Source organism: Pan troglodytes, chromosome 1, assembly GCF_028858775.2.
Source record: "Pan troglodytes isolate AG18354 chromosome 1, NHGRI_mPanTro3-v2.0_pri, whole genome shotgun sequence".
Lineage (NCBI taxonomy): Eukaryota > Metazoa > Chordata > Mammalia > Primates > Hominidae > Pan > Pan troglodytes.
The window spans coordinates 17,202,012-17,214,351 of record NC_072398.2 but is presented as its reverse complement, the minus strand read 5'-3'; the positions used below and the strand labels follow the sequence as shown (position 1 = coordinate 17,214,351).

Sequence of the window (12,340 nt, the reverse complement as noted above, 5' to 3'; positions counted from 1 at the left end):
GTTTGTTACATATGTATACCAGTGCCATGTTGGTGTGCTGCACCCATTAACTCGTCATTTACATTAGGTATATCTCCTAATGCTATCCCTCCCCCCTCCCCCGACCCCATGACAGGCCCCGGTGTGTGATGTTCCCCTTCCTGTGTCCAAGTGTTCTCATTGTTCAATTCCCACCCATGAGTGAGAACATACCATGTTTGGTTTTCCGTCTTTGCAATAGTTTGCTGACAATGATGGTTTCCAGCTTCATCCATGTGCCTACAAAGGACATGAGCTCATCCTTTTTTATGGCTGCATAGTATTCCATAGTGTATATGTGCCACATTTTCTTAATCCAGTCTACCATTGATGGACATTTGGGTTGGTTCCAAGTCTTTGCTATTGTGAATAGTGCTGCAATAAACATACGTGTGCATGTGTCTTTATAGCAGCAAGATTTATAATCCTTTGGGTATATACCCAGTAATGAGATGGCTGGGTGAAATGGTATTTCTAGTTCTAGATCCCTGAGGAATTGCCACACTGTCTTCCACAATGGTTGAACTAGTTTACAGTCCCACCAACAGTGTAAAAGTGTTCCTATTTCTCCATATCTTCTCCAGCACCTGTTGTTTCCTGACTTTTTAATGATCGCCATTCTAACTGGTGTGAGATGGTATCTCACTGTGGTTTTGATTTGCATTTCTCTGATGGCCAGTGATGATGATGACTTGTTTCTTTCTTTCTGGTGTTTTCCTTGGAGAAAGCAAAAATATTGCCCTAGAGAATGGCATGGACAGAAAAGAAGAAGGAAGATTAGAAGTGAAGCCCTGTGGGCTTGTCTGGTGAGGGCCCTCTTCCCAGGACTTAGCAGCATGGGAAGAATCTGGGTAGCACTACAAGGATGGAATCCGTGGGGTCTTAGTTGCCTGTCATCATTTTCTTTGCCATTGATAATTCAACACTTAATCAAATGCGGTGGTGTTTTTGAAAGATAGCCTGAAGAAAAAGATGACCATGACTTTCACTAATAGAATAGAAAATAGACAGGAGATTGATTATCACTTAAAAGAAAAGGGTTCATTAAACAGGTTCCACTGTGGTTTGCGCAATTCAACCCAAAGTTTCTCTGCTGTAAAGCAATGATAAGATCACTCTGCCCACTGAGATCAATTGAGAAATCAACCAATATTTAAGAAGGTCTGAGACTTGGCAAGGTGCCCAGTGACTGAGAAAAGAGGGTTCCTCTTTCTTTAAGTTGGCAGAAAGACATTCAGCTGTGATTTTTACGTGGCCTGAGCTAAGGAAGAGACTGAGCTAAGGAAGGCAGTGTCTTGTGTAGGTTATATCCATGGTGCTCTATGAGCCTGTGCACCCATTATCCCCAGATATGTCAATGTGCTTCACAGTATGCACATTTCACGGCACCTGTTACAGTTTTAAAAGGACAATTTAATTAATTAATGGTGAATGTTCAATCTTAGATGATTTTTATAAACTCAAGATAAACCATTATAGCTTGAGTGTTTTTGATGCATTTGGCTAGGAGTTAGGAAATCTTAAAGAAAAATTAATTGCTGTATCAATGGAAACCCCAGTAGGTAGATAACAAATTTGTCATTAATTAAATGAGAAGACTTTTTAATGATTCGAGGAAGCGTCGTCAAGATTGTATGATAGTTTAATTTGCTAACATGGTATGAACCTGTTAGCTTCAGACACATGATTAATAAAAGTAAAACCCCTCATGGAATTTCTCAGATGCTCAGTTCTAGCATGCAGTCATTTTTGAGACTTGCTCAATGTCCATATCTCACTTTACTGACAGTTCTGCAGCAGCCTTGGCAAATGTAGGTTAGACAAAATATTACATGCAACATTTTCTATGATTCATTTTGCTCCTTTTTCCCTCTTCCCCTTCCTCTCCAGCCACCCTGAGTCATACAACAGCTGTGAGAACATTAGTTACAAGGGAGCGAGCTGCAGACACTTTAGGTGCTGGGCTGTATCCCATTATATCTGGATGCTGACACCAGGATGGGTTCTAAATCCCTTATCACAACTGCCTCAGGCAGAAAACATTTTTTTTTCCTTCTGTTGCTGCTGATGTAAAGATGAAGTTTCTCAAGCTGAGAGAATTTTATGTGATCGTATTGTATGCTAAGCCTCAGAAGATAATTCTGTAGCTCCCATTCATCACAAAAGCAGGGACTTTCAGTTGTGCTTCTTTAAGAAAAAAATTCCCCAGTAGAAATCATACAATGATTTAGCGGACTAAGAAAAAGAAGAGAATCACCAACAGGATGACTTGTGACAATTACACGAAGTCATTTGACTGAGTTATTTCCTTTATTATTCTGTAAATGGGAAAATAATGAACATGCTGGTTATCAGCTGTGGTTTTGCAATGGATGCGTTCCACCAGTGCAGAGTGGTAATTATGCTGCCAGGTCTCACTTTGCAAATGAACTGAAGCCTGTCTCTTTTAATTGACTGTCTGTCTCTAGAATTTTCTTGATTTATTGCTGCTCAGTAGAATTTACTTTTGTTTTGTTGATGGCATTGTCAACTCTAGTAGTTACCAAATGGAAATTGTTCTAGAGGGTTGCTTTGGCATAAGTGTGCTCATTTGTGTGGCTTATTGGAGCATGAAGGAGAGATGTGCTTCTGTAAGATGTCTTGCCCTTCTGCCTGCCAGAGGGGCAGGGGCTCACCTGGAGTATGTTTCATCTGGTTCCTTAGATCTGTAAGTGACTATGAAGCCTTTCAACTGGAAGAGTTTAGTCAAGTGTAACTGTATGATTTCGGAATGAATATGGCCCCATCCCTGTTTCCCAGGTGGTGAGTGTTTAGGGCATTATATAGCAGCTGTGATGATGAGAGCTTGGCTTCTCATCTCCAGCTATGTTAGTCTACCTAGGAAGAAGGATTCTTCTCTAAGAAGAATTCAGTGGGACAATATCCAGAGATACAAATCTCAAGAGACAGACTCCTGAAAACAAATTGACTGCTCATTTGGCTTCAGATTCCATGCATAAATCTCCAACTCTGACTGTTAATCACAGCCACTAGACCTCACGACATAGGATTTTAGAGGCAGATAAAGAAAATGGCAGTTGATGTCTTAGCCTGTTGCTATGCCAGTCTATGATGAACTAGCACTACCTGAACTCAAGAGTAAGAAACAAATGAAACTGGTTATAAGGTTTAGGAAAAAGCAAATAAGCTGTTACTGAGAGTGGTGACCATATGGTACCTATAGGGTACACGGGCCCTATGTGAAACCTGTAATATTGGGCTGCGTCTCCTCTTTCCTCTACAACCTGACCCCATCGCCTCATTTGATGGATTCCAGTCAATTGTAATTTTGAGAATTGTAAGACTAGTATACTAGTATGCCAATGTCTTGTTCTTTTTTTTTTTTTTTTTGAGATGGAGTCTCACTCTGTTATCCAGGCTGGAGTGCAGTGGTGTAATCTCAGCTCACTGCAACCTCTGCCTCCTGGGTTCAAGCAATTCTCCTGCCTCAGACTCCTGAGTAGCTGGGACTACAGGCATGCGCCACCACGCCTGGCTAATCTTTGTATTTTTAAGTAGAGATGGGGTTTCACCATATTGGCCAGGCTGGTCTCGAACTCCTGACCTCGTGATCAGCCTGCCTCGGCCTCCCAAAGTGCTGGGATTATAGGCGTGAGCCACCGCACCCGGCCGCCAATGTCTTGTTCTTTAAAGGAAGAATAAATACACATTTAGAAGATGGCTACAACCTCATGCAAAGGTCTCGAAGCAGCAAGTTGAGGGACAGGGCTTGCTGGTCCAAGAGTAACTTCAGGCAGGGAAGGCTTTTCCCATGTCCTTCAAATCGACCACATCACTTGGATCATGAATGCTGTTGATCTGGTTTCAAAACATAAGAACAAGCATCTTCGACAATGCGGTTGATAAACATCATCAACAACAACCCACCGAAGTGTCAATTGTTTTGTCTTGTCCGTGGCAGTCCTGCATTCAGATCTGTATTCACTGTGTGATCACATGCATTTTTCCTAGGCCTATAGTTTCCCTCCCCATGCCCAAACAGTGGAGCTAGCATTTTTTTAAATTTACAAACAAAGATTGTAAAATTCTAATTGGGAGTGGGACATCCTTTTTAAATAAATAGTCGTATTAATAGTAATAGCAAGGAGACCATCTAGATAATACTCTATTTTCAGGGCTCAAAAGTGAAAAGCTAGAAAAGCCAGCTGTTTAAGCATTGGCAGGCAAGTTATGATACGGAGTACCCTCCTCACACCCACTCCAAACTAATGTCATCTTTCTCTGAAGAGCTATGGCTGTTTCTGTGGTTCTGAGTTGACGGGGATTTTTTTTTTTTCTTAAAGAGGTACATGTTTATGTTTGCAACATGGTATTTCTTGCAGCCATACTCCTCAAGTCACCATCTCCAAAGCTCACACACTAAACAGGGTCAAGTGAGTCAAAGCAGCAGGAGAGAACCATGATTGGGGTGTCTGGGACTAGAATGGGGAGGGCAGCATGTGTGGGTGCGGGGCTGGCCTTCCCGTGGTCTCAAGAGTGGGAGGTGTGAGTCTCTCCCTGGATGTTTAGCTCAGCATCACCTCAGAGTTTGAGCTCGACTGAAAACAACAACAATAACAAATATGCCGAAATATGATATCATTTAAAATAAACCCAACAACCTTTAAAAATTAACATTATTTCTTAATTGGACCATTTTACTGGTCTTTTTTTCTTAAGTCAGGAAAATAAATGCAAGCCTATGTGCAGATCCTCAAAAAATGTGAAAATAAGCCTAGTAAAAATCTGGCAAGAGATGTGGTTTCATCAGCCACCTCATAAGCAGATCTTTTCACATAGATTTTAAGAGAGAAAGTTGGTTTATCTGCACTTTAGTGGATGCTTCCGTTTGCTTAACTTCCGTAATAAGAATCCCTAGAAAAACCTGGAGATAATTAGCAGAAGGGCGGAAGCATGAATTTAAATTCTTATACCCACACTTAATTTTGTCAACTTTATGATTTGCTAACCAGTGCTTTTTCTGCCAGTTTCTTTAAGTCTAGCTTAGTATTATAATAAAAGGAATCAATAATGCCAATCTATATAGTAATTTTCTTCAAGAAATTCAAAATCCTATGGAGGAATTTAAGAAATATTTTAGGCCGGGTGTGGTGGCTCACGCCTGTAATCCCAGCACTTTGGGAGGCTGCGGCTGGCAGATCACGAGGTCAAGAGATCAAGACCATCCTGGCTAACATGGTGAAACCCCGTCTCCACTAAAAATACAAAAAATTAGCTGGGTGTGGTGGCACATGCCTATAGTCCCAGCTACTCGGGAGGCTGAGACAGGAGGATTGCTTGAACCTGGGAGGCAAGGTTGCAGTGAGCTGAGATCGCACCACTGCACTCCAGGCCTAGCAACAGAGAGAGACTCAATTTCAAAAGACAACAAAACAACAACAACAACAAACAAAAAACAAAAAAAACAAAGAAATGTTTTAATATGAGAAGACATTTTGCAAAAGAAGACATACACATGGACAACAGGTATATGAGAAGGTGCTCAACTTACTAATCATCAGAGAAATGCACATTAAAAGCACAATGAGATATCATTGTACCCCAGTCAGAATGGCTATTATCTAAAAGACAAAAAATAACAGATTTTGATGAAGATGTGGAGAAAAGAAGACCCTTATACACTGCCGGTGGAAATTTAAATTAGTACAACCTCTGTGGACAACAGTATGGGGATTTCTCAAAGAACTAAAAATAGAACCCCCCATTTGATCCCGCAATCCCACTACTGGAAATCGACCCAAAGGAAAAGAAATCGATGTATCAAAAGCCTGCACTTGTATGTTTATCACAGCACTATTTCCAACAGCAAAGATATGGAATCAGTGGGTGATTGGATAAAGAGAATTTGGCATATATACACAATGAAATACATAAAATTCATAAAATACAAATGCATAAAAAGAATGAAAGAATGAGATCTTGTCATTTGCAGCAACATGGATAGAATTGGAAGTCATTATCCGAAGTGAAACAAGCCAGACACAGAACATCAAATATCGTGTGTTCTCACTCCTAAGTGGGTGTTAAAAAATGTGTTCACATGGACGTAGAGAGAGGAATGATAGACGGTGGAGATTTGGAAAGGTGAGAGAGTGAGAGGGGGTGGATGGTGAAAAATTACTTATGGGTACAATGTACATAATTTGGGTGATGGGTACCCTAAAGCCCTGACTTAACCACTAGGCAATCTATGCATGTAACAAAATTGCCCTTGTACCGCATACATTTATTCAAATAGAAAATGAAATATTTTAGCCTACGCTCATTAGTTTACTTATGAAACATCTACATGGCTCACTGCACTTTCTTCCTAAGTTCTCTGACTTCTGAGGCAGGAGGTGAGGCCAGGCAGCGGGCAACTGTGCTTCCCTTTCTCACCAGGACAGGTGCCAGGAGCAAGGGACCTAACTATTTTGGTGCAAAGTGTTCATTAATGGGTCTGTGAATCCCATCTCCAGCTCCAGCATGACTCCAGGGCCTAACGTTAACTTGAGAACAGTATACAGGAAAAGGGATGTTTTTGAAAATGCTGATTATTTCATAACCTCTGGGTGTCAGCCGTGAATCTCACTTTAAGCCCCGCTAGGGATCCTGTTGCCACCACTGAGCAGAAAATGCAGTGCTTCTGTGAAGGAATGGGGCACAGAACAGTCACCGCTAACGTGTTCCTGAAAAAGCCGGGGTGACCTTTCTTGTGGCTGCTTCAGAGGATGATGTCACTTTGGGACAGAAAAAGGAAGATCTCTTTCCAGTTTACATAGGATAATAAGAGTTCTGATTCTTAGTTGCATGTTGAAGAACAAACAAGGAGCATAGACACTCATCCTGGGGAAAAAGACTATGGAATCTTTGGAAGCTGAGAGGCCAGCCACTTACTTTCCTGGGATAGAGCTTTCTTTTATAACCCCCGTATTGGGCTTAACTCCATACCTTTGACGCTAAAGTTGTTCACTCTCTGGGGAAACCATCAAAACAATCAAACAGAAACAAGAGCTTTTAAAAATGGAATATTTAATACTCATGGCACAAATACATTTTAGAGGATTGCAATGATCATGGTAGAGAGACTGATTCAGACATTTTTCAAATGTTTGTTGGAAATGTCTGAAAATGACAGGCAGTGATAGTATCAATAACTAACCTTCATCAAGATATCTGTGCATCGGATAATCTGCTATATACTTTAAAGGGATTATGTGCTGTATGCCTCCTAACAACCCAATGAGGGGTGAGCGCTATTATTAACAAGAATATGTAAGGCAACTGGGACTCAGAGAAATTCAGCACCTTGCCAAAGGTCCGAGAGGAGTTCCTTTAGCAAGACTTAAAAAAATGATTACTGTGGAAATTTCCAAACATATACAAAACTAGAGAAATTATAATGAGCCCCATGTATGCACCTTATAAATTCAACAAATTTCAATACGTGGCCAAACTAGTTTCAGCTATCCTCCCACCTGCTTTCCTACCTTATTAGTTTTCTTTTGCTGCTGTAACAAATTGTCACAAACTTCATGACTTGAAACAACACAAAGCTATTCTCTTCTAGTTGTGGAAACCAGAAATCCATAATCAAGTCCACTGGATAAAGTCAAGGTGTCCACAGGGCTGGTTCTCTCTGAAGGCTCTGGGGGAGAATCCATTTGCTTGCCTTTTTCATCTCCTAGTGGCCACCTGCACTCCTTGGCTTGCGGCCCCTTCCTCCATCTTCAAAGTGCCTCACTCCAGTCTCTGCTTCTTCATTGCATCACCGTCTCCTGTGACACTGATTCTCACTCTTCTGCTTCCCTCTTATAAGAACCTTGTGATTATATCAGATCCACCAGATAATCGAGGATCATCTCCATCTCAAGATCTTTAACTTACTCACATCTGCAAAATACTCTTTGGCATGTAAGATAAAATTCATAGGTTCCCGGGATTAGAACATGACATATCTGGGGAGCCATGAATCTACCACCCCCACCCTAGCACCAACAGGAATATTTTGAAACAAATCTCAGACATTTTATTTAATCCATAAATATGTCAGTGCATGCTTCCAAGAAGATAAAGACTTAAAAAATAACTGCAATACCATTATCACACCTAAAAACATTAATAAGAATTCTTTAATATCATCAGCTATTTAGTCAGTGTTTCAGTTTTACCTAATTGTCTCATAATTTTATTTTAACAAATGGTTTATTCAAATTGAGAAATGTGTCTTAGGTCTCTTTTAATCTGTCAGTTCCCTCTCCTTTTCCTTTACTTCCTTCTTTGTAATGTTGAGAGAACTAGATTGTTTGTCCTACAGAATTTGGCAAATGTGTTCCTGTGGTCATTCACATGTGTTTTTTTTTTTCCTGTATTTTCCATAAACTGGTAGTTAGGTCTTGAGACTTGGTCATATTTATGGCCGAGAATTTGATTTTATGGCCAAGAATGCTTCATCAATAGTGTGACTTTCTATTGTACCACACGGGGAAGCCAATGTCTGTTGTCTCCCTCCTGTGATGTTAAGGTTGGTTGCTGAGTTGAGGTGTTGAGCACTCCATCCTTCTTGTATCAGATTCCCCATCGGCTTTTTACCTACATTGGTGATTATGGCTTAGATTCATTACTTCATGAGGGGGGGTTACAACATAGTCATAATCTAATTCTGTCATTCAGTTTTCATTTTTAGCCAGAATTCTTATATAAAAAAAATAAACTTTCCTCTATTTGATTATCTTGAGGTACAATTTATGAAAGAAAGACAGGAGAAATGTCTAATTCTTTCTCCTAATGCATCCATTTGCAGAATAGTAACTGGTTTTCTAGCATCCTACAAGGATGAAAAAGTGTTTGTGTATGAATGTATGTGCATTAGTAGGAAGTCACGGTTTCGTATATTCGTGATATTTCAGTTCTTTGCAGAAGTTATTCTTTTTCAAATTGCCCCATCTTTAGCCAATGAGAGCCCCTTCAGATTGGCTACAGACTCTTTTGACATTAACCTAGAAACTTCATTGTTTTCTGATGTAACAAAATGTTTTAGACTCATCTTGTATATTTACTGTCCCAAATATCAAATCAGTGTTTACTCCAAAAAAGCCCTTGTTTCTTTTAGTAGGGAACGGTATTTAGAGACCATACTCTAAGTCCTGTAGATCAGGGGTCTCCAACCCCCGGGCCATGGACCAGTACCAGTCCGAGGCCTGTTGAGAACCGGGCTGAACAGCAGGAGGTGAACAGCAGGTGAGTAAGTGAAGCTTCATCTGTATTTGCAGCCAATCCCCATTGCTCATATTACTGCCTGAGCTCCGCCTCCTGTCAGATCAGTGGTGGCATTATATTCTCCTAGGAGCCTGAACCCTATTGTAACTGCATATGCCGGTGATCCAGATTGTTTGCTCCTTATGAGAATCTAATGCCTGACGATCTGTCACTGTCTCCCATCACCCCCAGATGGGACCATCTAGTTTCAGGAAAACAAGTTCAGGGCTCCCACTGATTCTACATTATGGTGAGTTGTATAATTGTTTTATTAAATATTATAATATAATAGAAATAAAATGCACAATAAAAGTAATGCATTTGAATCACCCTGAAACCATCCCTAACCCCCTTGATCTGTGGAAAAATAGTCTTTTATGAAACCAGTCCCCAGTGCCAAAAAGGTTGGGGACCACTGCTGTAGATGCTCAGAGCTACTTGGCCTTATCATTAGTCAAATCTAGAAAATTGTTTACCAAAAGAACTGATATCACAGGTTTATACTGTTATTTTCAATTCAAAGTTAATATTACATGGTTTTACTTAATTTATGTTATATTATATTTATATTTATTTTCTCTTATGCTGAAAATTTTGGTTCCAAATATCCTCAGTATAATGACATATATATATATATAAAAGCATATGTATGTACATATTTCTCTCTATATATGAAATAATATATCCTCTCTATATGTAATAGTATACTGATATATATATATAAAATATACTAATGCAAATACACATGTAATAGTATATTAGGAGTATACTATAATATATAGATACATATAGTTTTATAAGAATAATAGTGATGTTATTAATACTATAACTAAAAACAACTTAAGATTTAACTACAGTTTCTTTTGTTCTTAAGATAAATTCTACTAGAGATGTACAGTTAAATCACAGAGTTTTAAAATCACCTTAATTAATTCCCCTTAGTGTAATTAAACCACCAACTCGATGCATAGTTAGCTCAATGCACCGATAAGCTTATGGGCTTATTAGTTTTATTTTGCTTTCTACCTAGTGGTTGCTATTTTTAAGCATTTGTAACACTAACTTTATGGTTCAAAGTCAAGTGTATAAAACAAGATGCATTCAGAGAAGTATGACTCTTATTCTGTCTCCAACCTGACTTTTATTCTCTCTTCTACCTTCCATCTATAGAAAGCCATTTTAATTCAATTTTTATCCTTCTACTGCTTTTTAATAATTTAGCCATATATATTCATAATCCCCGGTTAGGCAAAAGATGTGGGACTAAACACATTGTTCTGCATCTGGCACTACAACTTTTGAAAGTAAAACTCCCTAGGCTTGGGAAATAGACCATTATTTACTTTCTTACTGTAGACCTATCAGTCGTTCTATCAGAAAAGGGTCAGTCCTGCAAAAATGGGAAACCAGAATCCTCTTTAGATTTTAGATTTTTCAGGGGTGTGTTTGTGACTCACACTGTCATGATATTAATGTTTTACTCATTATAATTCCAGTATACCACCCCAAAATCCCCCAAAACAAACAACAGTCATAATTAATTGTATGCACTGATTTTGGAAATACTGCTTTTTTTTCAGCCAGATGGTTTGCCAAAAAAATATTTTTCTATGTTACTATATGATAATTATAAACATGGTTTTAATAGTAATTGATGTTCCAGTAAGTGCACATACTATAACTCGCTTACCATATTTCATTGAAGGGCATTTGGTTGGTTTCTAACTTTTTGTTATATGATAGTTTAAAACACTAATTTCTCTTTGCTCAAGAGCTCTGAAGCTTTGAACTGATGGGGACTGACACCATTTAGCTAAAATATATCTTGTTTTTACTTTCCTGGGGTCCTTTTTTTGAGGGGTGGAAGTGTGAGGAAAGATGGAGATCTTCTCAACCCGAAGAAAGCCTTTTACTCAACAATTTCAAGAGAAGAAAAATATGCAAAGTACAAAAGATGAAGATAGAAGGGAAAATCGCCTTTTATATTAGGTTAAATTTTTGAGATAGGGTCTTGCTCTGTCACCCAGGTGGGAGTGCAGTGGCACGATCACAGCTCACTGCAGCCTCAACCTCCTGGGCTCGATCAATTATCTTACCTTAGCCTCCAAGTCTAGGTCCACAAGCACACACCACCATGTCTGGCTCATTTTAAAATTTTTTGTAGAGATGGGGTCTTGCAATGTTGTTGAGACTGGCCTTGAACTCCTGAGCTAAAGTGATCCTTCTGCCTAGGCCTCCCAAAGTGTTGGGATTACAGGTATGAGCCACTGTGCCTGGCCTGAGGCTGTTTAAAAGAACAAAAATCTTTATAAAAAATTTCATTGCTGTTTCTTTTCTAAAATAAGTTGTCTATACCAGTGGCATGCAAAATGTATCATATCAGATTTAATATGTGAATAATGAGGGAAACTGTGACTTTGGACAGAAGACTGTCATAGACTGCTCTAGTAGAACAGGATCTTAGCTAATCACCATGCAGATCCCCTGGGTTTTAGAGTTCATACTGATCCTCAACTGGGGGCTAACAATGGTTTCTCATTTATCATTTTCCCCTGCTTGTTCAGCATTCTACTTGAAGCCACAGAGAATGATGGAGCTTACATATTTCCTTTGATAAGATGAAGAAATGAAAACATACATTAATGAAAAATAATTCCAGAGGTTTTTTGGACTATAGGAGTTAAGAGGAGCTGACCAATGAGCCTGTGGTTGTCCATGAAGGTTCTGTGGGGTAGAGTTTGAACTGTCCCTATCCAGAATAGTAGGAGGGAGAGAGATGCTTATGAGTGAAGGCTGCAGAACAAGGATGGCATGACTTGTTCATGGGGCTGGGGAGAACCAGTCTGACCAGACAGAAAGGGTTATTGTGGTTTGATGGTCGGTGAAGGTTGTTAGGTGGCCTTTGGCCACATAAGAGAGTGTTAGAAGGTAGACAAATTATTTTAAGTGTGATGAAACAAGTAACAATTGGTATGTAGAGAACTGGGGAAGGGCTTGATGAAAAGCAGTATGTTAGAAAGATGGT

At 39.4% G+C, this 12,340-nt stretch overlaps 1 protein-coding gene across 3 annotated transcripts in view; it reads left to right on the top strand.

Moving 5' to 3' along the window:
* Window positions 1–12,340, top strand: part of DISC1 (DISC1 scaffold protein) — a 414,923-nt gene that overhangs the window by 343,096 nt on the left and 59,487 nt on the right. The gene's annotated exons all lie outside the window — the stretch shown is intronic.